The 27,288-nt window shown below is 43.1% G+C and overlaps 1 pseudogene; it reads left to right on the top strand.

The window, feature by feature from the left end:
• The first annotated feature begins 5,765 nt into the window (after positions 1 to 5,765).
• On the top strand, positions 5,766 to 14,706 carry LOC147636504 (uncharacterized; annotated as a pseudogene).
• Positions 14,707 to 27,288: the final 12,582 nt, after the last annotated feature.

Here is a 27,288-nt window from a genome sequence, read left to right as displayed (position 1 = left end):
CAAAGTGTGCTCCTAGCCAACAAACATTGATGGAGCACAGTTGGAAAGGATGGTTACAAAACACCTACAATAACTTTTGAGAGGTCAAGTTATGATGAAGGAAGGAGGGACTTATGCTAATATCATTACTTTTGGAAAAGATGGTTACAAAACACCTACAATAACTTTTGAGAGGTCAAGGTATGATGAAGGAAGGAGGGACTTATGCTAATATCATTACTTTTACCCTCCACATTTTTCTCCCTGACAAAGTTCATGTCCATATCAAGAGAGATCCTCTTGGAAAAAGCTACCCCATAATAATATAGCTTGCACCATGTATAGCAATATAGCACCTATACACATACTAAATATCCGACTAACCATTTAAAAAAAAGATAATGTTATAGGCCATGAGCATGAAGTTTTCATGAACTAACATGAGTAACCCTATCCTTGACCCAGATTTCCAGGAATGGCACCATTGAGGGCAACTAAGCAATCCTCCTTTCTAGACCCACTCAAGCTATTTTTATACACCACTTAGGGGAGAGACGTTGTAAAGCCACCTTTGTAGACCTATTCTACCTACAATTCAATCCCCTTGTGCCATGTTTTACCTGTAGGCATCGCACGTATTATGCAACGTCCTACTTATGTTGACATTGTAGAACTTATTTTAGGCGCTATGGGATAGGATGATCGCAATCCATGGTAGGAGGGACACCACAATGACATGATCACTTGAGTGTACATTACCCAATGGGAGGACCCTATCAAGCTAGAACTGCATAGGAACAACTTGTAGAATAGGGAAGGAGGGCAAGAACTTATGGACTTACACTGTCATTCTTTAAAGTAATATTATCGACTCATTGTCCCTTCTTGAGCATGGTGCATGATTACTTAGATAGCTTAGCTCACAGTAGCACTTGCTGGAGTACATAAGGCTGGGATGCTAAGTTCTTCATCTAGACTTTCTGAGCTAGATGGCTCATAACATGTTATGCCAATTCCTTTAACCTTACTTTTTCCTTTGTCAAAAACACTTCTCCTTGTGCTCACACTACCATGTCTCAACCTTCTTGACCATGGACTTACATTATCACTTCCACTAGATGTCTCACTTGGTCCACACAATGAAGTAGAACTCTCTTTTAGAAAGTTCACATGCACATCTACGTCTATGTCATCAACCATAGTATCCTCTTTGTTTTTGTACCAACTTGCCAACTCATCAAATGCCACATCTCTAGAAATGAGCACCTATTTAGTTTCCCAATTGTAACCTTTGTAAGCCTTTCTATCTTGTGCATAACCAATGTATGCACTTTTTCAGTTGTTGGGTCCAACTTCCTTGTCTTCTCATTCGGAACATGTACATAAGCAACACATCTTGAGATGCCCAATGTCTAGCCTAAAACTTATCATCCTCACCTCAAGAGTACTGTCATATATGGTAGCTTTAGGTGTCTTATTCAAGATGTACACCATTGTAGCACATGCTTCTGCCCAATAATACAAAGGCATACTCTTCTCATTCTCATCAATTATCTTGCCACTTCACCAATCACTCAATTCTTTCTCTCAAGCAACCCTACTTTGCTAAGGAGTATACCTACATGTAAGCTACCATTTAATCCAATGACCATATTGCTTTTCCACAAGTGCTTTGAATTCTTTGAACTTTCCCAATGCTTCACTCTTCTCTTTCAAAAAATAAATCCATGTCATCTTGCTGAAATCATCAAATTTGATGTTCCCATTTATTGATTAGGTTTGAGTGGTGTTAAACAATCCTAAAATGGGATTGATCATGGTGATAGACATAGATTAAGCAACATAATTAAGGTGGATTAAACCACACTAAGAACTCCATGAGAGAGAGAGAGATTGCACACTCAACACTCAATTCTATTGCATATCTCAAGTGAACCATACAATGATATAGGCCCTCTAGCCTTATCCCACTTTACATGTCATCATCCAAGTTGCACTCCCTTTTCCACTTCTTTTGGTAAACACTCACATACCATTCAATATTACATGTGGCATTCTTACCTTCCCACAATATCTTGCACCTCTAGGGTGATTTCCCACATACACACAACACCGCGCTTACATCTCTCAACACCCCCTCTTAATCGAGGTGTTCCCCACAACTCACCCATCACCCATCAATGTTGAGGTGTTCCAAAACTCACCCATCACCCATCAATGTCGAGGTATTCCACAACTCACCCATCATCCATCAATGTCGAGGTATTCCACAACTCACCCATCATCCATCAATGTAGCATTGCTCAACCGCAATCGTTACCTCTCAACACTAACACTCAATGATACATGGAGTGTCCATCAAATGAACATGTTTGCGCGTGTCTACCATCTTAGGCACCTAGTCCATTTTGAGCCAACTCGCTCATATAGTGGAACCACTGAGTCTGATTTGAACATACAAGTTTAAGTGGGAACCAACCCATGCGCATGCACCACACGTGCATCATTCATGCACCCATCACGCGACAACCATTTCGAGCTTCTCAGTAGGCAGGGCAACCTCATACCAATGTGGGTGATTACTAAAAAATTTCTCATTTTGAGAACGCATGCTCGGGTGTACAGTTACCCATCATCGATTGTGAGTGAAAAATAAAAAATTATACAAACCATTTTGGTTGCAATCGGGTAGGGGACCCGCCACATGTGAATGCATCCTCACAATATCATTCCATTTTGATGGCATGTGATCAACCTCCTAATAATATGTGTGTGAATCAACCCTTAATTCTAAGGGGTTAAAGAACCTTAGATTTTTTTTAAAAAAATTAAAGCTTTTTTCTTTCTTTTTTTGAAATGCCCTGCATGCTGCACGCATTGAATGCACTGCAGCTAACGCTCTTCAATTTTGTGTGTTACTCCTCACACTCTGCAATGCTGGGACCCACATCACAAGGTATCCTTGTTTACAGTAGCCGGACCAACATCTTCTTCCTCCTTTGATCATTGTTTATTGCGCACAACAACCGCCATAGCTTCGACTCAGAGGTGGTTTATTCTTCTATGTCTTCTTCTTTAGTTGCCTTTGCTCCTGCTTTCTCTCAACCTGTGGGGCATTCATGCTTGCTTAATCAGCTGTACAATCATCACCTCCACAGAATCATAGCTTCCGCGTCTCCTATAGGGGTTGCCTCCTCCTCCTCTCAGGGCGGCTGCCTACTTCCATAGCCTGCATTAATCAATGGCTCCCCTTGTTGACCCTCACAACAACAAGCATGAAGAGTTATACTATAGCTAGACAAGGACCCAGGAGGATCTGATGTAGGAGCTCTAGCAAGATCTCCACAATGATATGACTTCAACTCTCCACTTGGTTCTTCTTTATGTTGCTGGTCTTGCTTCCTTTATGCTGCTGGTCTTGCTTCCTTTCAAACTGCTGATCTTGCTTCCTTTATGCTGCTAGTCTTGCTTCCTTTCAAACGGTTGCTGAATTTATCTTTGATTTTCTTGCCATGTCCAAAATTTTGATGACCTTTAGCTACCTGTTAACCTATGACGGACATTGAGATGTACTATGTTTTACGTCATGTAATTAATTTAAGTATTCTAAGTCATGGGCCGGGCTTGTCGGCACCACATGTAAAGGATAAAGGGATTGGTTGGGTGATCGCCGATGAGAGGTGCACCTTGAATATCAGTAGGATAAGGGTTAGGATTGTCCGGCCATGTATGGGCACCCATGTGTGAACGGCTAAGTCACCTATAAGAGTCCAATGTAACCCTAAAACTCTCATTCTCATGTGTTGAATGCAAAGTGTGCTCTTGCCTTATCTTCTTCTCGGTCCCCTTCTCCTGCGTATGTGAGAGAGAGAGAGAGAGAGAGAGAGAGAGAGAGAGAGAGAGAGAGAAAGAGCGATCGAGCACTGTGTGGCGGCACGACGGTGGCGAGGCGGTAGAGCGGCGGCTCCTTCACTGCAACGTGAGAATCCTTCACGGTGGCGGTTTGAGCGGTGAGTGACACACCTTTGTTTTCTGTTTAAGCTTGCCTTCCTGGTTGTATGCTTGCAGCCATTCGTGGCTCGCATACGGTGTTCGACAAGTCCCCAGCTCTGACTCGTGCGGTAAAAGCGCACATTTTTTGTGCCGTTGCCGGGGAAATGCCCTGCACCAATGCCCTACACCAAGCTCTAGTTTGCAGCTCGGGCTTCTGCGTGAAGTGAAATTTATACTGTAGGAAGTGAATGTGTGTACGGTGTTGACTGTTTTGTTTGCTGCAATTCGGTTTCTGCAAGTTGTTCGACCTGGTTAAATCTCCGGTCTGCTTTTCTCGCTACGTGTGTGCATCCTGGTTTTTTTACGTTGCGAGGGTGCGTGCGTATGTGAGCACGGACGAGGTTATTTGCACTCGCAGTCGTGCTCTGCGGTGTGTGTGCAGGAGCAGCAAGGCGCTGCGAAGCCCAAACCCCAGAAAGAAACCCTAGGGAACTTTTTCCAAAAAAAACAAAAAACCAAAAAAACAAAAACATTTTTTTAAAAAAACAAACGTGTTGAGAGGAAAAGATTTTTTATTTGGAGAAAAAAAATTTGAAAAGAAAAAACCCCCAATCGACCCCAAAACCCGACCCCGACCCCGGCCTCAGTCTTTTGATATATATGTATAGGAGAGTGAGCCTCCATAGCTTTCTTTCAAGTGAGAGCTTAAGGGAAGTGGAGCTCTATATGTAGCCCAACCCCCAAGGAGTGAAGTGAGCTTGTGGGATAAAGCCTTCACCCTTCCCTCCACAAGCAAAATAGGCCTTCACCCTTCCCTCCACAAGCAAAATAGGCCTTCACCCTTCCCCCACAAGGAAACAGACTGTTTTGAGGACCACAGGAGCTCTGGATAGGCAAACACGGTGCTATAAAGCACGCTAGGACCCTTTAAATGATACGCTCGTCTCGAGCTATCACATGCCCTAGTTCAGGTTCGACCATAAGTAAACGGGTTAAAAACGGGTTATAAACAATACAAAAACAAGTGAAAACGAGGTGCGAAACACCCGAGAGACCACTTGGGTGGGCTTCAAAGGTAGTCACCAACACCCGTAGGGTACCCACGTCACATGCATCTACGCTCTGGTCGGGTACTAGAGCCTGAGCCACTAGAAAGCGTTTCAGTTTACGTAGGCTCACACCATCCCTCCACGTTAGCATCTTGGCCTTCAGCTGGAACCCAAGGAAGTGCGACCCAAGATCCACGAATAGCGGATAGTGACTCGTCCTCTGACTCAGAAGCCATGGAAGGGCACCCTACCAAGAACCCTGAGGAGGCAAGCCAAAACATGCTAGTTTGGACCCCACAACCCGGATCTAACATGTTTAGTCATCTAATAGAGAACTTTAGTAGAGCTACACGCTCTGAACATGCGACGAGTGAAGTAAACGAAGAAGGAGGGGTAGTAGATTTGCCATTCACATCTTATGTAGACCCTACCTTCCCAATGAGTGTCCATGTGGATATTCTACCCACTTCGTTTAATGAGGGCCCTACTGAGCTACCACCTTCCGATGCTCTTCCTAAAGTAGAGGTCCCTAGAAGTCGATCCATAAGAAGTGACATTGCGTCCACTTCAAGAGAACCGTTTGGCACGTCAAGTCTAGATGGGATATTTCTCAATGAAAATTGGGAATATGATCTACACATAGAGACTCTAACTGACCTATACACGGGTTACACATACCATGTAGGTTGGTTAGAAGTCATACGATCTACATCTAGTGCCACTAATCTAGAGGAGCAACAACAAATGATATGTGAGGTTATTCATAGAATTATCCAATTTGAGAGGCAGAATAGGGGAGTGAACCTAGTTTCCACTGGCCCTATGAGATTTTTGGATACAGGCAAGGCCAAACAACCAACCCTATCACAATTGGTGGAGACTCCCTCGGTGAGTCCCATAGACCCTTCGTATGTTGCGTCACCTGGAGTCTCAATGCAGGTTGAGCCCACGAGCAGTAACTTTAGCTTTCCAACCTTGGCTCAACTTTCCATTAAGGAATCCACAATGCCTACCCCAATGATGAGCATGACGGAAAGTGCACCTATTACCGCTGTAGTTAGTACGATGCCGCTAGTGGAACAGTACCTACAATAGTGTGTTCCAGTGCCTATCGACCATATGTACCTATCGCTACTCATGCTCATGTAGCTCCTACGCCTCTTAGTATGCCAATGGCGTATGCTCCACGACCGCCTTATCACAACCCTTATCCAAGAGGAGCTAGGCCTAGTCACATATCATATCCTACGTCAGCTGCCTACATACCAAGACCAACGCCAACTCCTATCAACCAGGCTATCCCAGAAGTGCCTCCACCAGCTATGCCTGCTCACCTAGGTGATCTCGCAGCGTTTGCTCAGACGATCGAATGATCTACTGCGGAAAACATGCTGGGCATGCCTGAGAGGGAACCTAGAAGCAAGGCAGTACAAGTGGCCAAGCTCACTCAGAACTTCAGTGGTAATGAAGATGTTAGGAAGCACATTGAAGTTTTTGAACACGTGTGTGATTCCTTGGAAGAGCACAATGAGCTACATAAATGTAAAGCCTTAGGCTTAACCTTAAGTGGAAAAGCCGGAGATTGGTATCGAACTTTGAGGGTTGAAGAGCGTACTCACTATCCCACTCTCAAGAGATTGTTCTTAAAGGAATACAGACGTGAGGGTGTGCTTTGGGGAGTAGCATCTCAACTCCAAAAAGCTGAACGCGAGGAAGGGGAGTCAGTGAGAGACTTTATTAGTCGATTGAAGCATCTAAATTCTTGCTGCACTCCCGATGAGCGCTTCAATGACAACCAACTGCTCGATCGATTCATCCAAGGAATGCGCCATGAGAACATATACAATGGCCTAGTCATTAGAGGTCTCACAACGTGGGAAGCAGTCACTGCCAATGCAATCTAGTTATAAGATAACTTGATGATTGCAGGTAAAAAGGTACCTTCGGAGACAAAATCCGTTAGTTCACAAGTATCTGGGCACAAGCCAATGACGGTAAAACCTATTGCCAAGGAGCCCAAGATATCCAAAATGTATGACTGACCTTACTAAGACTCTCCAAGAAAAGGGTAATCGAGCTCCTCAAAATAGCCATATGTACCCAAGAAGAGAGTAGCAATGGTGTTCAGTTTGCTTAGGACCACATAGTACGAGTGAATGTCCAACATTCAGAGTCAAATTCAAGGGAATTGCAATGCATGTGGTAAGTATGGCCATCAATCTAAGGATTGCCTAGTACTTAAGCGTATGTTGGCAAATCAGGCACCACTAGCCTGGTCAAACACACCGCAAGTACCCGCATTGATGCGTGCACCACCGGTCGAGCAACCGTCACAGCACATAGTTCCAAGGAACTCGAATGTAGTCCAGTCTGTGCCGTTACCACCGCGAGTGCTAGGACCACAACCTCCACATCCAAGGATTACCCCTGTAAACCAGATGGGTTGTGAGTCACATAGTGCATGTGGGGATTATGAAGAGGAGATAGACCCCACTCTTCAATATGGGATTGATACGTTTGAAATGACTCCCCAGTACTACATGGAGGATCATTTCAGGCAAGTCATGCTCTTGCCACAAGAGGGCAAAACCTTAATACCTTGGCAAGGAGACCACCTCTTCAATGCTACGACTGTGGTGGACCGCAAAATGTAACCGAGTGCCCTAATAGGCTGTAAAAGATTGCTACTCAAATGCAACCAAATCAAGGGAGCACATTAGGAATGCCGGTACTTACATGTAATCATTGTGGCATAGATCATTTGATTGCTCAATGTCCACATAATCCTAGTGCACCCAAGATTATGCCATTGAATTTGGTTGAGGTCACCAACCAAGCACGAGGAACCACCCCTGTTGTACCCGCGAATGTAGTTACACGGTCAATGCTTCAAAATCAAAACTACATTCTTGAAGAGAGAGATACTGCATCAATTGCTCGAGCAAAGAAGAAGAAAACGTGGTGGAAGAGATCGCTTAATGCTACGAGCTCCAAGCCTAGTTCAAAGACTAACATAGGGACAGGAGATGACCCCGTGTATATGAATGATCCTGAAGATGATTCTGATTCAATAGAAACCATGGGGACCAAAGCAACTACCTTAAGGGAGGAACCCACTCGGGAGCTCAATGAAGGAGAATCAAGTGAATACATAAATCAGGGGAAACAGAAGGAAACTTCCTTGGCTCCACAACCAAGTCAGCTAAGGCCTCTCGGACACCCAAACTGACTGAGACTCCCCAAGACAAGCCACGTGGGCCAAAAACCCTCAAGAAAAAAATTGGAACTTACCCAAACCCAGTTGAGGAGATTGAACAAGTGCAACACTTAAGGGGTTTGGTGGAAGAAACACAAAGAGAACTGGAGCCAAACCCTAGAAAAATCCAAATTCCAGACACAGTGTTTCCTACGTAAGTTCAGCCTCACAGGAACCATAAACCGTTAGCTATACCTAGTATCATTCGGGAAGAAAGTGAGGATAGGACATCAGGAAGTGGACAAACACCCTTCTTGCTTGAAAGAATGTTTAGTGAGGGAATGCTTGACCCCATCGAAGAGGAAGTGATTCCATCTTCACCAGTCCCTAGTCAAGGGGTGATATCTCGAAAAGTACCGTTGAATGTGTCCAAGCTAATGGATTTCATGTCCTCTGAAATCAAACCACGATCATATCCAAGTTATATGGAGATCCTCAGCTATTCTTAGCTCTTCGGGCATTTCTCAATGGAGAACTAAAGGCGGGGTTACCACAATTTGCAAATATGGATAGACCCGACACGCTTCAAGATGAAGGGGAACATTGGGATCTACAACCCAACCTAGATGAGAACTCGATCATTGAAATACCTGTTTTAACAAGTTGGGATAGTACTTTGAAGGTGACGAATCTAATAATGCAACTCTCCCCATTACTATCAAGGGATTAACTCTAAAGGGAATCCTCGATGGTGGTGCTGGAGTGAGCATTGTGACTAAAAACTGTTTGGAGTCTATGGGAAGACCTCACCTTGAAGTCACAAACATAGTGGTTAAGATGGCAAACGGAACTATTGCCAAACCTATTGGAATGTTAAGGGACCTTAAGATCAAGGTCCTGGGATACAAGGTAAAACATACCTTCTTTGTAATGGATTTCTCCAAGCATCCTATGTCATATCAAATGATCTTAGGATGTCCTTTCATGAGGGAAGCACAAATGGTGCATGACTGGTCAAAAAACCATGTCTACCTACAATTCCAGGACTCTGTCATTCGAGTTGATCTTGAGAATGGTCGCGTGCATCCTTTAGGAAGCAAGGTTATCATCGATAATCGATCGGATACCACTATTCACTCAGCCCCATTAAGGTATTGCTATACATGCAAAAAAGAGACTGATGATGAAAAAGATTCTCCTTATATGGATGTCCTACCAGGTATGACTGAGTCGGATAACGTGGATTGGGTACACCTAGCAGCAACCATAGACACATGGGAAAATAGAGGCACAAGTTGGGTAATGCCTGAGGGGCAAGATATGCCACCGTTAGTGCCAATAAACATGATAGGTGTTATGCACTTGACTCCTGATGGCGAGAAAGTGGCAAACTCCCCTGACGCTGACAGTAGCGAAGACTCTGACCAATGCAACTCTGAGTCATCTGAATCTCAAGAAGAAACTGACTCTGAGCCTGATGGGGGGAATGAATCAAATATTCACCCAAATGTGGAAGCAAGGTGCTCAAAGCCTAGGACGGTGACTTCCTGCAGTTCATCCGAGAGTGAAGGGGACACAAGTGAAGATCGACTAAGTGAGTCCGAATCTGACAGAAACAAAAATCAAAGACTTGTGGTAAGAAGAAAACGAGACATAAGCGACAACGCTATCGAGCTAATGTAAGAACTGCAATAAACAAAGAGAGATCCACCTGCAGAATGGCTTAGTTATGTAGGAGCTATTGACGCTCATTGGAAGTTAGCGGATAATTGGGGACGATACCTCCAAAGTGTCATGTGGTGTATGCCGCAACCTCATGACGTTACCCAATTAGAAATCGAAGAGAAACCAAAACTAAGGCGTACTGTGAGAAGGCGGCAAAACCAAGAGTTAGCTTAGCAACAAAAGGATGCGGAATTAAAAGAAAAAAACCTGGCACAGTAAGAACCAGTAGACTTACACCCCACACCCGAGCATTTCAAATCATTTACCACAAGGGAACGTAAAGTGGTCTACACAAAAGCCCAACGAATGCCTACCAATGGAAGTAACGATGTCTACGAGCGATGGCCCTGCGGTAGTTAAGGAGATAGACTTAGCAGATCTGGGTGAGGAGTCTAAACCAGTTTTTATTGCTCAAGACCTCACCCAGACAGAGGAAGCTGCACTCAAGAAGCTTCTTAAGGAATATAAAGACATATTTGCTTGGACATATCATGATATGAAGGGTGTTCCACCCTCGGTGGTGCAACACACGATTCCAATGATTAGCACTGCTAAACCAGTCCAGCAACGTCCCTACCCAATGAATCCTAAGTACGCAAAGATTGTACAAGAGGAAATTGAAAGGCTTGTAAAATGTGGATTCATATACCCTATTGATTGAGCACTCAGAATGGGTTTCTCCGATAGTCATCGTACCAAAGAAGAATGGGAAACTTAGAGTGTGCGTTGATCTCAAAAAGGTTAATGCAGCCACCAGAAGGGATCATTACCCCTTGCCGTATTCTGAACATGTGCTTGAAAGAGTTGTAGGCAAGGAGGCATACAGCTTTTTAGATGGATACTCTGGTTACAATCAGATCATAATCGCAGTAGAGGACCAAGCTAAAACAACATTTATCACGGAGTTTGGAGTGTTTGCTTTTCGCATCATGGCCTTTGGCTTGACCAATGCACCTGCAACATTCCAACGATTGATAAACACAGCCTTTAAGGAATATCTAAGGGACTTTTGTGAAGCTTTCTTAGATGATCTTTGTGAAAGGTGTAGATTATATCGCATCTCCTTGAATCCTTTCAAATGCCAATTCTGGGTCAAACAAGGAGTTATTCTAGGGCATAAAGTGTCCAAAAATGGGATTTCCACCGACAAGAGTAAAATCAAGGTCATTCTGGAATTGCCCCCATCCACCAACTATAAGGGAGTCCAATGCTTTATGGGCCATGTTGGTTATTATCGAAGGTTTATTTTATTCTTCACTGAGATAGCTCGGCCATTGTATAAGCTTCTCATCGAGTTTATTTGGACCGAAGATTGTGACCGTGCATATGAGCTATTAAAGAAGGCCTTGGCAAGTGCTCCAATCTTGCGAATGCCTAACTGGGATTTAATCTTCCATGTGCATATTGATGCATCGAACTTTGCTATTGGGGGTGTGTGTTGACTCAACCTGGAGAACACAAATTAGACTACCCCATTAGCTTTGCTAGTCGCCAGTTAAACGATGCTGAAATGAACTACACCACTACGGAGCAAGAAGGGTTGGCAATGATATATGCAGTAAGGAAATTTCGTTATTACCTCCTTGCCACCAAGTTTGTTTTCTATGTGGATCATCAAGCGTTGTTGTATCTAGTAAACAAACCATGCTCCTCCATAGGAAGAATCACACGATGGTTATTGATTCTCCTTGAGTTTGATTTCATTGTTGTTGTGAGACCTAGCAAAAAACATGTCATGGCTAATCATTTGTCTCGCATACCTAATGGTGAGGCTCCTACAGGAGTTGATGATGACTTACCTGATACTTCCCTGTTCATGGTGGAGACAATGCCTGAATGGAGTGAGAAGATTGTTAACTTTTTGGTTAATGGCTTCCCACCCAAGGAGCTTCGTAAAGATCTAGCTCGAAAGCTGATCAAGGAATGCGAACCTTATTGCCTGATAGCCGGGACTCTTTACAAACGAGGAAAGGATGACGTTCTTAGGCGTTGTGCCCGAGAAGATGAGTATCTATACATTTTGCAAGAGGCACATATGGGCGTAGCCGGTGGTCACTTCTTAGGAGACTTAACTGCGCGAAAGATCTTACAATCAGGGTATTGGTGGCCCACTATGTTCCAAGATGCATCACTTTTTGTGAAGGGTTGTGATGAATGCCAACGATACAAGAAACCCCAACGGAAAGATCAGATGCCCCTTTTGTAGGTCCAATTAGCCCAACGGCCCGCAACACACAATCTCGCTATATTATTGTGGCCACTGACTATATGACCAAATGGGCTAAAGCGAATGCAACACGTAAAGCAGATGCAAAGCCAAGTTCCTCTTTGAAAATATAATCACATGCTTCGGTTGTCCTTTTGAACTTGTGAGCGACAATGGTACGCATTTTATAAATGAAGTGATTAAGGAGCTCACAACAAATTTCATGATATCCCATCATACATCTACCCCTTACTATCCACAAGCGAATGGCCAAGCCGAGAGTACCAACAAGACTTTAATCTCTATTTTGACAAAGACAGTTGAAGCTCATCGAACGGATTGGGATCTAAAGCTTATGACAACTTTATGGGCCTATCGTTACAAAGTGGCTATTAATTGCACACCATTCAAAATGGTATATGGCCAAGAAGCAGTCATGCCGTGGGAATTTGTCATTCCTAGTCTTCGTGTTGCTACTCAAGAGGGTTGGAATGGTAATCCCTTAGTAGAGTGTCTATATATCCTTGAGCGGCTAAACAAAGAAAGACAATTGGCTGTGTACAATGCCCTTGTGGAGAAGGATAGAAGGAAAAACTGGTCTGATCCTCGCCACCTAAAGGACAAGGACATCAAGGTTGGGGATAAGGTCCTAATGTATGGAGTGCGTAACGAAAAGAAGAAGCTCAAATATGCTGGTAAGGGACCATATAGAGTATGTGAAATTACCCCGCAAGGTACCATCAGAGTGGAGACTCTCGACGGAGTTGAAACCATTGGATTCCTTAATGGGAGTAAATTCAAAAGATACTATGACCCCCTGAGCCAAGAGGAATTACATGCAATCCATCAGAAGAAGGCAGCTAAAGAACAAGCTGAGCTTAAGAAGATACAAGCAAGAATTGAAGCCAAAGAACGTCAACAGCATGCTAGGCGCCAACGAGAAGCCAACTTGGGGATTACGCAAGTATTTTTCGAGGAGGCAGAGGAGGATTCACTGGAATCTGACCCACCTCTAAGATACCCAATTGAGTTACAGAGTCCTTACGGCGGTGCTGTATAATGCATTATTGGATACAGGAGCTCAACACAATTTGCTATCATACGGTGTGTGGTGTCAACTTGAAAAACCACCTTTATCCAAGAGTGCTATCCAAGTTAAAGGAATCAACAAGAAGAAAACCCCTGTCTCAGGAATTCTGCACACTCCGGTTGCCTATGACAAGGGGACCGTAATTCAAAGCTTTTTGGTTATGCCTGCTGGTACCATGGAGGGGACTGTAAACTTAGGATGCAAATGGATGTTAGCCACCAAGTGCAATATTGATTGGGCAACCAGGCAAGTTACAACGCAAGAACCCACTCTCGGTCTGACCGCTCAAAATCCCGCACCTAAGTTATCAACTCTGGACAAAATGCTAGATTACGAAAAATCACAAAGTCCAGTGGCAAAACCATCTTTGATTGTTTGCCACCCCTCTAACGCTTCAATGCCAAGAGTAGAAATAGGCACTGTGGTCTCCAAGGCTCCGCTTACTATGCCAAAGAGTACATACAAATGGGTCCCAAAAGCTTCGTTAATAACAGCTACATCCCCTGCTCAATCTCATTCAGCCAAGAAGCCTCGTAGAAGGAAAGCAGCTACCCACTCGAGAAAGGGCAATGTAACATCACGATGGATCCCTAAAAAATTATTAGTAGCCCAAGGGTACTACAAGGGGAATGGCCAGATTTGGGTCCCTAAACATAAGCTGAATCCCTCTACATCACCTGTAAAACCTTGCAAACCAAATGTTGCCATCCCAAAGACAATTCAAGACCGTGGTAAGGGAAAGGTAACAGAGTGCTCCACACCACTTGTTCTAGAGCTAGTTTGGATTCCCAAACGATATCGCTCAACACCACCCAGCTCAGGAAGGGGGGAGCCACATGAAGCTTCTAGTTCCTCATGCCAGGCACACGTTGATATAGAAGTTTCTTCATGCTCTACACCTACTCTTGTCAACACCCAACAAGAGACCGATGAGTCTATGTCTCCCTTTGTAAAAGTATCGTCAGAAACCATTTTCTCCATTCGTTCATGGGAGCATACACTACCATCTCTGCAATTTGATGTGGCCACAAGGGTCATAAAAAGATATCTGCCCACATCACCCCCTATGACCCGCTGGACAAATTGGTTCCACGAGGTTGCATATGATCTACCCAAGGAAAGGGGGAGCATGTACTCACGCTCGACATTCTATTGCTTCCTCCCTAACCTTCTACCCTGACCATGTAATTGCCAAATTCAAGGGGATGTATATATATATCTTCATACACAGAAAAGAAAAGAAATAAAAGAAAAATAAAAAATAGTAAAAAGAGCAAGAGCACATTAAGAGGAGAAATATCCGTATTAATCAGGAACTAGATTGACCTATCATAAACCTACTGATGCTATATCTGTGTTTGCAGATATGGCAAATACAGGAGCATCACACATTTCATCCACTCCCACCTTTGGTGTGAGAGGTATCAGCTGTACCTTTCTCAGATATTTCATATGTGTTATCGTGTAATTAAAACCGAATTGGATCATATAGATGTACTAGCCAGAGAGGAAAATGTTGAGGAATTAGAATGGCTAATACGCCTATTGACCATGACTGACCCCTACTCCGTAGAGGACATATCCCCGATAGCCCAAGAATTTCCTTTTCCACAAGATGACTATCCTCGCATGGTTACATTCTTGATGAGTTTATGTGGATGGGAAAACGAAAATGATATATCTGACGACGATGAATGGACGGATGAAGCTCATGGCACTACTGAGGCTGACTTTATTTATTTGGATGATGCGGATAGAGGCTTAGCCTTAGGGCTAGAGCCAGGACTCTACAACATCCTCTTACCATATCCTCAGTAGTAGTGTGGTGGCTGGTAGGTAGGTTAGTGCTTTCAAGTTGTTTCTAGTTTTGAGTCCTTAAACGAGTCTTTTATTTTTTCCACTGATGTGCCTCTCGAGGTATAGTGCTTGTTAGTTGATTGTACAGGTTAAAAAGTTTGAGGTGGGTTCGTTCCAAGTCCTGAGACTGCCGCAATGTTTATCAAAATATATCTACATCCAATTGCAAGCTGTCTCATCAAATCAAGGAGATCACCAATTTCAGGTGTAATTCTTCCATGCCCACTCTCTTTCATTTTTACTGTTCAATTAATTGCATGAACTATATTGCATGACCACATGGAACTTGTCAAAGCACTACTTAGTTTTTGAAGTTGCCTGACGTGCTAGTGTAAATCATTAAATGAGCTTAACCTTATTGGCTATATTCTTGAGAATGCATGAAGTCTTTAGTTAACCTGGAATATGGTTGTCTTAAGTCTAGGGCTATAACCATCTTAATGTTTGAACACCTGGCTGTGTGTGTGTTGACCTCTAGGACATAGCTTTTACCCCTTGTCAAAAGGATGTAAGAACACATTTTAGTTCAGGAGCGAAGACCAAAAGAAATAAATTTATAAAAAAAAGCCTACAATTTGGCAATGCAAGTCTATTATGTGCCCTAATGTTGGCCTATCGCCTTATTGACACTTGGTAGGCGAGGAGTATTCTACTCCAAACCGATGCCCTGGGTTGATAGGGGGTAGCCTTGCCTAAGGTGAACTAATAGATTCCTGGAAAATGCCTTGTGTTAAACATGGTACCAGGATCGATGTTAGTTTTGCCTTAGGGAGGTCGCCATTGTGTGTAAAAATTATCACGTGCATAAAGAAATAAAGGCAAAAGGCTCCTTTAACTCTGATGTTTCTTGTGTCCCTAGGCTCATGGTATTAACTTGTTCTTAGAGTAGACACATTGTGGTCATCTGTTTATTTATTAAGTTGGTAATTTTCCTTAGCTTAGGCCATTTATAGACCTTGATTAACCTTCGACACCATGCTAACTCTTGAATTACTTTCATTAATTTGTTACACTAGCTCATTCATGTGACCCCTTAAACTAAGTTCTCTGGCAATATCCATTGTGGTCTAACATGCTTGAATTTATTACACTCTATATCTTCTATTTTGTAGACGAGCTCCCACAACAAACCCTATCGAACTTACCATATCATAGATTCCGGGGACGGAATCTACATCAGGAAAGGGGGCATGTTAACCTATGACGGACATTAAGACGTACTATGTTTTACGTCATGTAATTAATTTAAGTATTCTGAGTCATGGGCCGGGCTTGTCGGCACCACATGTAAAGGATAAAGGGATTGGGTGATCGTCGATGAGAGGTGCACCTTGAATATCAACAGGATAAGGGTTAGGATTGGCCGGCCATGTATGGGCGCCCATGTGTGAACGGCTAAGTCACCTATAAGAGTCCAATGTAACCCTAAAACTCTCATTCTCATGTGTTGAATGCAAAGTGTGCTCTTGCCTTATCTTCTTCTCGATCCCCTTCTCCTGCGTATGTGAGAGAGAGAGAGAGAGAGAGAGAGAGAGAGAGAGAGCGATCGAGCACTGTGTGGCGGCACGGCGGTGGCGGGGCGGTAGAGCGGCGACGGCAGCTCCTTCTTCACTGCAACATGAGAATCCTTCATGGCGGCGGTTTGAGCGGTGAGTGACACACCTTTATTTTCTATTTGAGCTTGCCTTCCTGGTTGTATGCTTGCAGCCATTCGTGGCTCGCATACGGTGTTTGGCAAGTCCACAGCTCCGACTCGTGCGGTAAAAGCACACACTACCTCAATCAAAGCTTCACACAGTTTTTTGTAGAGCCTTCTCTATTCTCACACCTTCATCTTCAATCTGAGACCATAGCTACCTTGTAGTTCCTTCTTCACTGCTAAATGATTTACCTCCTCAACTTCTTTCATAAGGTTTCATCATAGCCATTTACACGGCCATGTGTTGAGCTCATGTATGAGCTCCATAACAACTTTCCTTCCATCTTTGACAAGCAAGCTTTCCATGAGGCTTCTCTCACAAGGAAACCACTCCAAGGGTGCTTTCAACTAGATTTCTCACAAGAAATCTCTAGGTGCCAAACATGTGAAAGCTATTAAGTGCTTCCACCATCATTTCCCATCTTCCATGAGCAACTCCGTGAGTCATTCTCTTTCAACATGCTCCAAGTTGAGCTGCAAATCAGCCCATTACTGCTTGCCCCTTCCTTGGACAAGCTTGCACCTCTAAGTTCTTTGCCCAAATGCAAAGAACCATGGGATTCATGATCCCATAACATAGCAACCCTTTCATAGAGCATTTTTCCATGCTCAAACACCAAAATATTGAGGCAATATAATATGCAAACCAACCTTCAATATTGCAATTGCAATTTTCACCTTCCTTGATGATGAGGTAGCTTCTAAGACTTTATCTTTGCTAAAATCTTCATTTTCAACTTCCACGATGATGAGCAGGATTTCCATGTTACAAAACTCCCATTTGCAACTCTCTTGGGCAGCTTCTATGCAACCTCCTGGTTGTTGCAAATCTCCTCTCAAACCTGAGAATGGCTGCTCCAAATCTCTCTCAAATTCTCACAAATGCAAATCCAAATGATAACATGAGTGCATAATTTTTTTTCATAAAATAAACTAAAAATAGTGCTTAATCAAATAAACACATAACCAAGAAATATATACATAAATAATCACCATGACAAGAGCCCACCCGAGCTCTGATACCATGTCAAACAATCCTAAAATGGGATTGATCATGGTGATAGACATAGATTAAGCAACATAATTAAGGTGGATTAAACCACACTACGAACTCCATAAGAGAGAGAGAGAGATTACACACTCAACACTCAATTCTATTGCATATCTCAAGTGAACCATACAATGATATAGGCCCTCTAGACTTATCCCACTTTACATGTCATCATCCAAGTGGCACTCCCTTTTCCACTTCTTTTGGTCAACACTCACACACCATTCAATATCACATGTGGCATTCTTATCTTGCCACAATATCTTATCTTGTCACGTGTGGCATTCTTATCTTGCCACAATATCTTACACCTCTAGGGTGCTTTCCAACATACACACAACATCGCGACTACATCTCTCAACACCCCCTCTTAATCGAGTTGTTTTACAACTCACCCATCACCCATCAATGTATCATTGCTCAACCGCAATCACTACCTCTCAACAAGTGGGACCCCAAATGTCACCATACACAACCTCAAGTGGTCTTCTACTCATTTGACTATCCATCGAAAATGGGAACCTTGCTTGTTTCCCAAATTAACATGCATCACAAACATGTGTACTCCCATCATATTTGAATCTTGGTAGGCCACCAACAATTCCCTTTGTTTGCATAGATTTCAGATTTTTTATGTTTACATGGCCAATCCTTGTTCCACCATATGTCCAATAGATGCCAAACTCTTCATAATAGATGGCATATACAACACCTGACATAATTTTCACTTTGCCATCATGCATCGTCAATGGTACACTACCAACATGTGTAATAGGATGTTGAGTATCATCACCTATAGCAACATAATGGTACACTACCAACATGTATAATAGGATGCTAAGTATCATCACCTATAGCAACATAACCCCGAGTTTGTGTACGCATCATGTTATCAAACCATAGTCCATGACATGTCATGTGGCTTGATGCACGTGAATCCATATACCATGTTTCATCACTCTCTTTGTGAGATATCATAGTATCCATCACATGCTTCATGGCAAACAAATGATCTATATGTCCTTCATTTGCGCTAGACTATGTATAATTACCATGTTGCACTCTACCACCATAAACATAATTTTGCTTTTGGTAGCAATCTCTAGCCATATGTCCAAGTTCACCAACACAATAATGACACTTAATACCATGCATAATCTGTTGTTGTGGTTTTTGCCCAATGACCTTTACCATGAGATCCAGATCTCCCTCTAGCATGAGGGTAAAAACCTCTACCACCACTTGCACCAAATGATGGTTTGTGAATCATGTTTTTTTTGTGGTGGCCTATCATGCGCCAACCACATCCCACCCGTACTTCCTCTCAAACTAGAACTCCCCCTGTGTCTAGCACCTCTATGAGTGTAGAATGCATGGTCCCTTGCATGCCCACTAGTATTAGATGAAGTACCTAAACCAAGTTTCATCTCCTCCATAATAAGAAAAGAGACCAACTCATCAAAATCTAGGGAGTCTCCACCTCTGACCCTGATATAGAGGTTTTAAATGCCTTGTAATCTTTTCCCAAACCATTCATTATAATGGCAACCAAATCATCATCTTCCATAGGGGCACCAATAGATGCAAGTGCATCAATGCATCCTCCAATCTTTTACACATAGTTATTGATGCTCCTATTGTTTCGAGTCACACTATGTGTCTTTTACTTTAACTACATCTTCTTTGCTTAAGTAGTTGTATCATACAACTTCACCAATGTATCCCATGCATCCTTGGGATTATCTATCTCCTGAATATGGCATAACATCCCATTTGTCACATAAATTGAGAAATAATGTAGCACTTTGAAGCCTCTTTGTCCAGTTCCTATGTGTTGTAAGCTAGGCGGGTGTTACATTCACTGGTGGAACCCTTTTCTCCTTCTCCTCCCCTGTCATCAAATTCCAAAGTCCTTTACCTTTTAGAAAGTTTGTCATGTGGTACTTCTAAATCTAAAAGTTGTTTCTATCAAGATTTTTCCCAACAATCTTGTATGGACCATGACACAACTTGTTATGCATAATGTTCACTGAGTATAGCAACCAGTCAACTAGTCAACTTATTATGCACACCGTTCACTGAGTATAGAAACTAGTCAACTCAAACACTCTGACATATGTGCTTGATCACCAATAATATCCACACATTCCACAATTTTTATGGCGACAGAATCTGGGACTCAAAACCATTGTGAGCTACTTTGACCATGTATGGCTTCATTTGATACCATTTATGCTCTAGGGAAGTCAAGCCGATTTATGTGTTGTTTTTCAGGCTACCACCAAATGTTATAATAAGCTTAGGTAGTGATTAGGGTGTGATAAATATGCCTTAGCTACACACCGATCACCTCAATGATGCAAACAATCAAACTTGCAAGTTCCATACATATGAGCTTCCATAGCCTCAATGCAATGTGTAAGTTTCTTGCAAATCTATCTTTCTCAAGAGTTGTCTCAATAGCTTGCCAATGCATCTCTTCTGTTTTCCAATCGAACATACATTAATTATATCAATCCCACAAGGCTCCACAATGCCATACATTCACACAAGCCTTCTCACAGCTTCCATGGAAAGCTTGAAAACTAAAAATTTATGTTTCTTGGGGCAACCACTTGTTGGCTTCAATCTCTCTGAAAATACCTGCAATCCACAATAGAGTGTCTAGGGTTACTCACTGGTTAGGCTAAGCTTCAGATTTTCTTCATTTGAGTGTGCTCCACAACTCCAATGGAAATCTCCAAAAACCAAAAAATTTCCTCTTTCTTACTCACTCAAGAAACCCTAATGAGAGCTTCCAGGCGTTGATACCATGAAAAGAGAATAGAGAGGAACACAGGAGACACACCTAAGCTATTCTTGATCTCATTTAATCAACACACACCAAGTAGAGAATCTCCATAGCTTTTCTTTTTTGCACTCCACAAAACACAACACATTTCCTAATGACAAGTTCACACTGAAATAAACCTAAATCTAATGTCCACACACTTGGCTAGTTGGGAACGTCCATTCTTATCCACACACACACACACACACGTACTGCTATCCAACACCAGTTCCCATGAGCTTGCATTCTACAAGCTCTAGGTTGTTTTCTTCAAGTTTGTCAACACTTACACACCAGCCACATCATCACATTATACCCTACTAGAAATCTTATGAATCACATTTTTAACTACCTCTTGAGCATCTTTGTTGTCTGCAAATGACAAATTTCTCTCTGATTGGCTCTTCTCGCTCTAGCCCACATACTTCCACAATAGGATCACATGAAAGGCATTGTGAATCCTCCAATGATCAAGCAATGCAAGCTAGAAAGAAACCTCCTTGATTTGCTTGATCACCTTAATGTTGGGTCAGAAAGACAAGGTGCACAAGACTCAATATGCAGTGATCAATGCATGCCCACCAACACACAATCTCCCCCCATCTCAACATTCACTCTGTCCACATAAATGTCGGGGAATAGGAGAGGAACCTTTGAACATTAGCGTATATGTACCCTTGGGACTCTAACCTTCATCAACATATGTGGGATAGGCCCCCTGCTACATGGTAGCTACTACTACCCTACTATATTGGTGGCATTTATTCTTCTAATACCCTCCCTCGACACCAGAAGCTATGGAAAAAACACATCGCCACCCTACATCCAAACCTCTTTCAACAAGGCTCGCCAGATAGCAAATCGCATCCGGCACGTTGGCCCCATCAATGGCCCTGCCAACCAATCACACCTCTGGCATGCCAGCCTACTAGGTCAGCTAGCCAATAACAATATTCACACATAATTGCACACATGTTGAGAGAGTAAGACTTCATGAGGAGATGCGGTTGACCATGCAAGCAGGAGCGCCAACCTCCTCTAATACCACTACTGGGTCAAACGAACAAGGCTCACAAGACTCAAGAAGCCACAATGATCAACGCATGCCCACAAACAAGGGCTCCCCCCACCTCAGCATCCCCTCCATCTACATAAATTTGGAGGGATAGGAGAGGACCCTTGAACCTTAGTATATATGAACCCTTAGTACTCTAACCTTCATTAGCATATATGGGATAGGGCCCCTACCACATGGTAGTTGGTGGCATTTATTCTTCCAATACTTAAAAGGTCCATTTTACCTTTTAGAGAGCTTAGAGCATGCTTCATCCTTTCCTAGCCTCTTACAGAGTCTTGCTTTTTCAAATTTTAGCAATACCCAACCATTCTCTTTGATTCCCACCTCTCTTCTATGCTTGTCGACATAGGATGAGCTTTGCTTCTACTAAGTCTTCTATGCTTGTCGACATAGGATGAGCTTTGCTTCTACCCCTCTCTCCTCTCTCCCTCCCTCTCCCTCCCTCCTCCTCTCTCCCTCCCTCCCTCCTCTCCTCCCTCTCTCCTCTTCTCTCCTCTCTCCTCTCTCCTCTTTCCTCTCTCCCTCCTCCCTCCCTCTCCTCTCTCTGTCTCCTCCCTCTCTCCTCTCTCCCTCCCTCTCCCCTCTCTCCCTCCCTCTCCCCTCTCTCCCTCTCCTCCCTCCTCTCTCTCTCTCTCTCCCCTCTTCTCTCTCCCTCCCTCCTCTCCCTCTCCCTCTCTCCTCTCTCTCTCTCTCTCTCTCTCTCTCTCTCTCTCTCTCTCTCTCTCTCTCTCTCTCTCTCTCTCTCTCTCTCTCTCTCTCTCTCTCCATTGCCTACGTGGACCCTCGTTACACTACGTAGTCCATGTGGCATGCCATGTGTAATGCTAAAGGTCGGACATTACACATGTGGCAGTGTCGCATGGCATTTGCATGCCACGCATGTGGGGCTGTCGAACGGCTTTAAAGCCACGTGTAATGCTCAAGGTCGGACATTACACGTTGCAGCGTCGCATGGCATTTTGCATGCCACACATGTGGCATGGCCTATGGGGCTGTCCAATGGCTTTAAAGCCATTGGACAACCACGTGAGGGCTCACAAACAGCCGTTTGTGAGCTCTTCTTCCTTAACATGCCCCCCCTCCTTCTCTCAACGGTTCTTCACACCTCCCCTCCTTCCTTAATGCACCCTCACGCCGCCCCCCCTAAACGCTCTTCAACGCAAAGTTTTCGTCAAGATGTCACCCCTTTCAAAAATATTCGCTTTGACACGCCTCCCCATCAATGCAAAATGCCTCCCTAGACTTCGATTGCAATCGAAGCGCTTCACTGGAAATCCAGATCAGATCATAGTGTCACAAAAGAAGTGGGCATGTCACAAGTGGCCACATCGAGCGAGGTAACCAACACCTCTCAATTGTAGTTTGCTTTGGGGGCTGCTTCTTCAATGCCCACTAACAATTGTGTTGATAGCTGGAGTGGCATGGTTGCTGAAGAAGAGGAGTGCATAAAGGAGAGTTTTGGCCAAGTGGTTAATCGACACATCTCCACGAATTGGGTGGAGGAACACTTGGTCAATAACCATAACATTGTTAAACACGATCCTAGTGGAGACTGAAGGATGGCAACACATGATGGTTGGGAAGATGTTTGTTGTCTGGGATGGCAACCATTGACTCAAAGCATGGCAAGAATGGGAAAAAACCAATCGAGTTGAAAGAGAGAAGGTTCCTAAAGTGATTTGTAGAGTGGTCCGATTCCTTGAGGAGGAGGAGGCAGAGTTCTTATTGGTGCTACACATGATAAACAAGTAAGTGGATTGTACATTGTTTTTTTGTGTATCAAATAAACAAACATCTTAAATGTCATCATTCACCTTATTTTGCAAGCAAAATTGCCAGGGTCACTACCATTCATGTGATGAACACAACGGCAAATGATATTTATGATGCAGTATGTGGGCCTTGTCGATCCACAATCCTTGCTGTCAAAGTTCAATGATGGTGATCGTGCATGGGCTGAGAAAGCTATTACTCATCGAGGACCCATACGCCTCGTCACGATGCATTTTACCATCTAGAGGAAATATTAGTATTGTGACAGATGCAGCAAGCAAGTAATATTAAAAAATGTCTAAGCAATGCATGGACTAAAAGAGAGTTGTAGATGCTAAAGATAGAACCATTGCTCAGGTGGCTAGTAGATTACAGAGATGGAGCTGGGCCACAAAATAGGAACATGTTGCACTCGCGCTGACACAGAGAAGAATATTGACATCCTAATGGAAGTACCTTCCAAAGTAGACATCAAAGGGAAAGAGACATAGGGTGCACACTTGCCATAAAAGACTTTGTGGCCTCACTCATGCAGCAAATAACTAAACAATGAAAGGTCAAGGCAAGGAAAGATAACATACGCTAACCACATATATACCCTAGACATGAGTTGGTATTAAAAAGTTGTGTGAGGACAACCACACAAGAATGGAATGCCTCCACCACCTAAGACTAAGGCAAGGAGGTAGCTAGTGTGCATACTGCATGAGATGGGAAACCATGACACTATCCATTGCTATGGAAGTCGGCCTTAGAGGCAATAACAACCAATGGTTACACCAGCTCCACCTGGCTATAACACTTGGCCTTACTAGCTCCATTGGCAAGACCTATGATTTTGCCAATGCACCTCACCCAAGGTAGTATGTGCCTTAAAGACGATCCTTAAGAGCCCCACAACTACCCCTAACACCTTTGGTATTACCACAATTACCACCCATTCCCTTAGTGACTCCCATAAACTAATTCATCCTAATGGGAGGAAGAGGAAATAGTAGGGGACACTAAATACCTAGAACCACTAGAGGCTCAGAGTCCCCTAAGTCAGATTCTAAGCCACTATCTTAAAAATGGCGATAGTGTCTACCCTATATATATTGTTGCTGTATAATCAAATAGTGTCTACCCTATATATATTACTGTAGGATAATCTAATAATGTCTACCCTAAATAGGGACAAATAGGGGAAGGGACATTAATGCCCTAGGATCACAAATACCATTACAATGCTATTACCACAAGGGACCCCACTGACTAGCGGAGTGTCCCATCAAAAAGGCTATGGTGTCTATACTAACCAACCCCTAGTTTTTAGTACCACTTTGCACAGGATGTGGCATTGACCACATGTGCAAGGATTTCCCAATAAGAGCATCCAATCTAGGTTCAATCCATGAGTATAAACCAAGTATAACCCTTAAGTTTCTAGGTGTCAAAGATGGGCTATTACAAGAAGTTCCTCTCAACGTTGATAAGAATGAAAAATAGAAGGAAAGTCGCTCATGAAGCTGGATAGGCTTCAAATCCTAGTACTTAAAGGGTGCATAAGCCAGCCCAGCGAGCCGACAAGGTTTTGGAACAGGCTAGAGTTGCCTCTTAGACCAAAAGACAAATAACTAAGAAGATAGGACAATGGGAAGACCTCGAGTGTGACAGTTCAAGAGGGATCAAGAGAGGACATAGTTTCCAATGTCTCTTCATCCTCTTTGGAGGAAGAAGGGAATCCACAATCCACTGCTGCTAGAGAACTGGAGAAACTAGACCCTAGCAACTTGCCTAAGAAGCTAGCAAAAACTATAGAAATAGCATTCTCAAAGAAGCCCAAGAAATGGTAAGAGAATTCCAAGAACAAATGGAGGCTAAACCTCTAATGGTCCTAAACCTTTGGAGAGGCTGCCAACATAGAAACTAGTTTCACCTTGCTCAGAAGAAGACCAATCTGTCACATGACCCAAGGAAACTCAAAATAGGGATTAGGGGATGAGGACAAGAGCTTTGAGGCCATGGCCTCCAAAATATGGGATAGTAGTGACCAAAGAGTACCCCTATGATGAACGGGACCCATAGTACACATTTCATACACCATTACGGGCCCTGAAAGCTATGTAGGCAATAATGGATAGACACCTACAGACATAGCTAGACTCTGTGAAAATTTTTGTTGGCTCTTTACTCCAAGGAAGTCCAAATCTATGGAAGTACTTAAAGGATTATATATATGGAAATTCAAAAGAAAGAATGGACGAACAACCAATTCAAGACTCCTTAGATGAGTGAGAAAATGATGAACTCACTACAATGGAGGCCGTTCACACCAAGCCTTTCTAAAGGTACCTATGAACAAGCTAGGTCACTACTTCCACAGTGATGACATGAATGCCATCCTCCCTACGAAATAAAAGGATAGCCAAGTCACCACCATTGTAGATGGAGGGGATGGGTTAGCATCATTACAAATCAATGTGTGTTGGGAGAGATGGGGCCAACCATCACTAGAAACTACTAGCTTGATAGTCAAGCTTGCTGATGGAGCCATGATAAAACCCATGGGGTTATTTTGAAACCTAAATATTAGAAAATTTGGCATATGTTTCTGCCATGCTTTTGTGGTGAACTTTTCTCACTAGTCTAATTTCTATGCATCCTAGGCTGAGACTTCTTAATCCTTTAAGAGAGAGGAGAGAGGCAGAGGGAGAGAGAAGACGAAGGAGAGGGAGAGAGAGAGAGAGAGAATGTAGGATGCTAATTATATATATATATATATATATATATATATATATATATATCACAGAATTTGTTTTTTTGATAATTAATAATTTTTGAATTAATATTTTCCAAAAATAATAATTACTTTAAATGGTCAAATTAAAAACAACAAACTTATTTAAGGTTGTTAATCACCATTCATTTCGTGTGTACTTGGTACCTGTTGTGTCACTCTTTCTTGTTCTTGTGTACTTTTTTGTTCCTCTTTACAATGAGCTATACAATCACATTTCCTTCTTGTAAGAAGAATCTATGTTTTAGCAATGGACGAGTTCTCGTGAGTGCAAAGTTCTTACAAGAACAAGTAGCTCCCCCATCACTAAGCTTGGAGAAACTAAAGGAATGATGATGTACAAGCCAACCCAAGTGCTCTGAATAGTTAATCAGGCAACTGAAGGAACACCCGTGTATAAGGCGCCTACCCCTCTCACCGGTGACAAAGAAAGTGCACGTCACAAGAGACCGCCCACTATGATATTGATGAGGCCACGCATTGACTAGAGTACAATGCATGAGAACATGCATCAACCAGAGTAAAGCGCACATGTACGAGACCATAAGGATGGTGTGAGGCCACAGAAGATCATTTTTAAGGAGCATGATACAAGCAGTACTCCAGAAAGAACAGTGGGCACATAGTGTGGTGTCATTGAGCGCAAGGTGAATGAAGCAACGTGGGCAATCCGAAGGACATGCATTGGCAGCAAGGTCACATGCAGTGGAACGCCTCGTGGGGGTAAAAGGTGTGGGCAGCAACATGAAGCCGGATCTGTGAAGGGTGTGCCTGCATCATCTTTTAAAGGCTATCGCAAAACAAGCACCCTAATGGTCTCATTAAACAATGGATGTGGTTCTGCCCTGACCACGTTGTGAGGTTGCTGGGTGATGGTCTCTATAATACCACCGATAGACACACAAGAAGAAAAGGTAAAAAGGGATCAGAATTACGGGACACTAAAATCCCATCTCCAAGGGCACCAATCAACTCTGCACTTA

This window comes from Cibotium barometz, chromosome 8 (genome assembly GCF_041138505.1).
Source record: "Cibotium barometz isolate CiBa-2024 chromosome 8, ASM4113850v1, whole genome shotgun sequence".
Lineage (NCBI taxonomy): Eukaryota > Viridiplantae > Streptophyta > Polypodiopsida > Cyatheales > Cibotiaceae > Cibotium > Cibotium barometz.
This window is presented reverse-complemented; position numbering and strand designations above follow the sequence as displayed.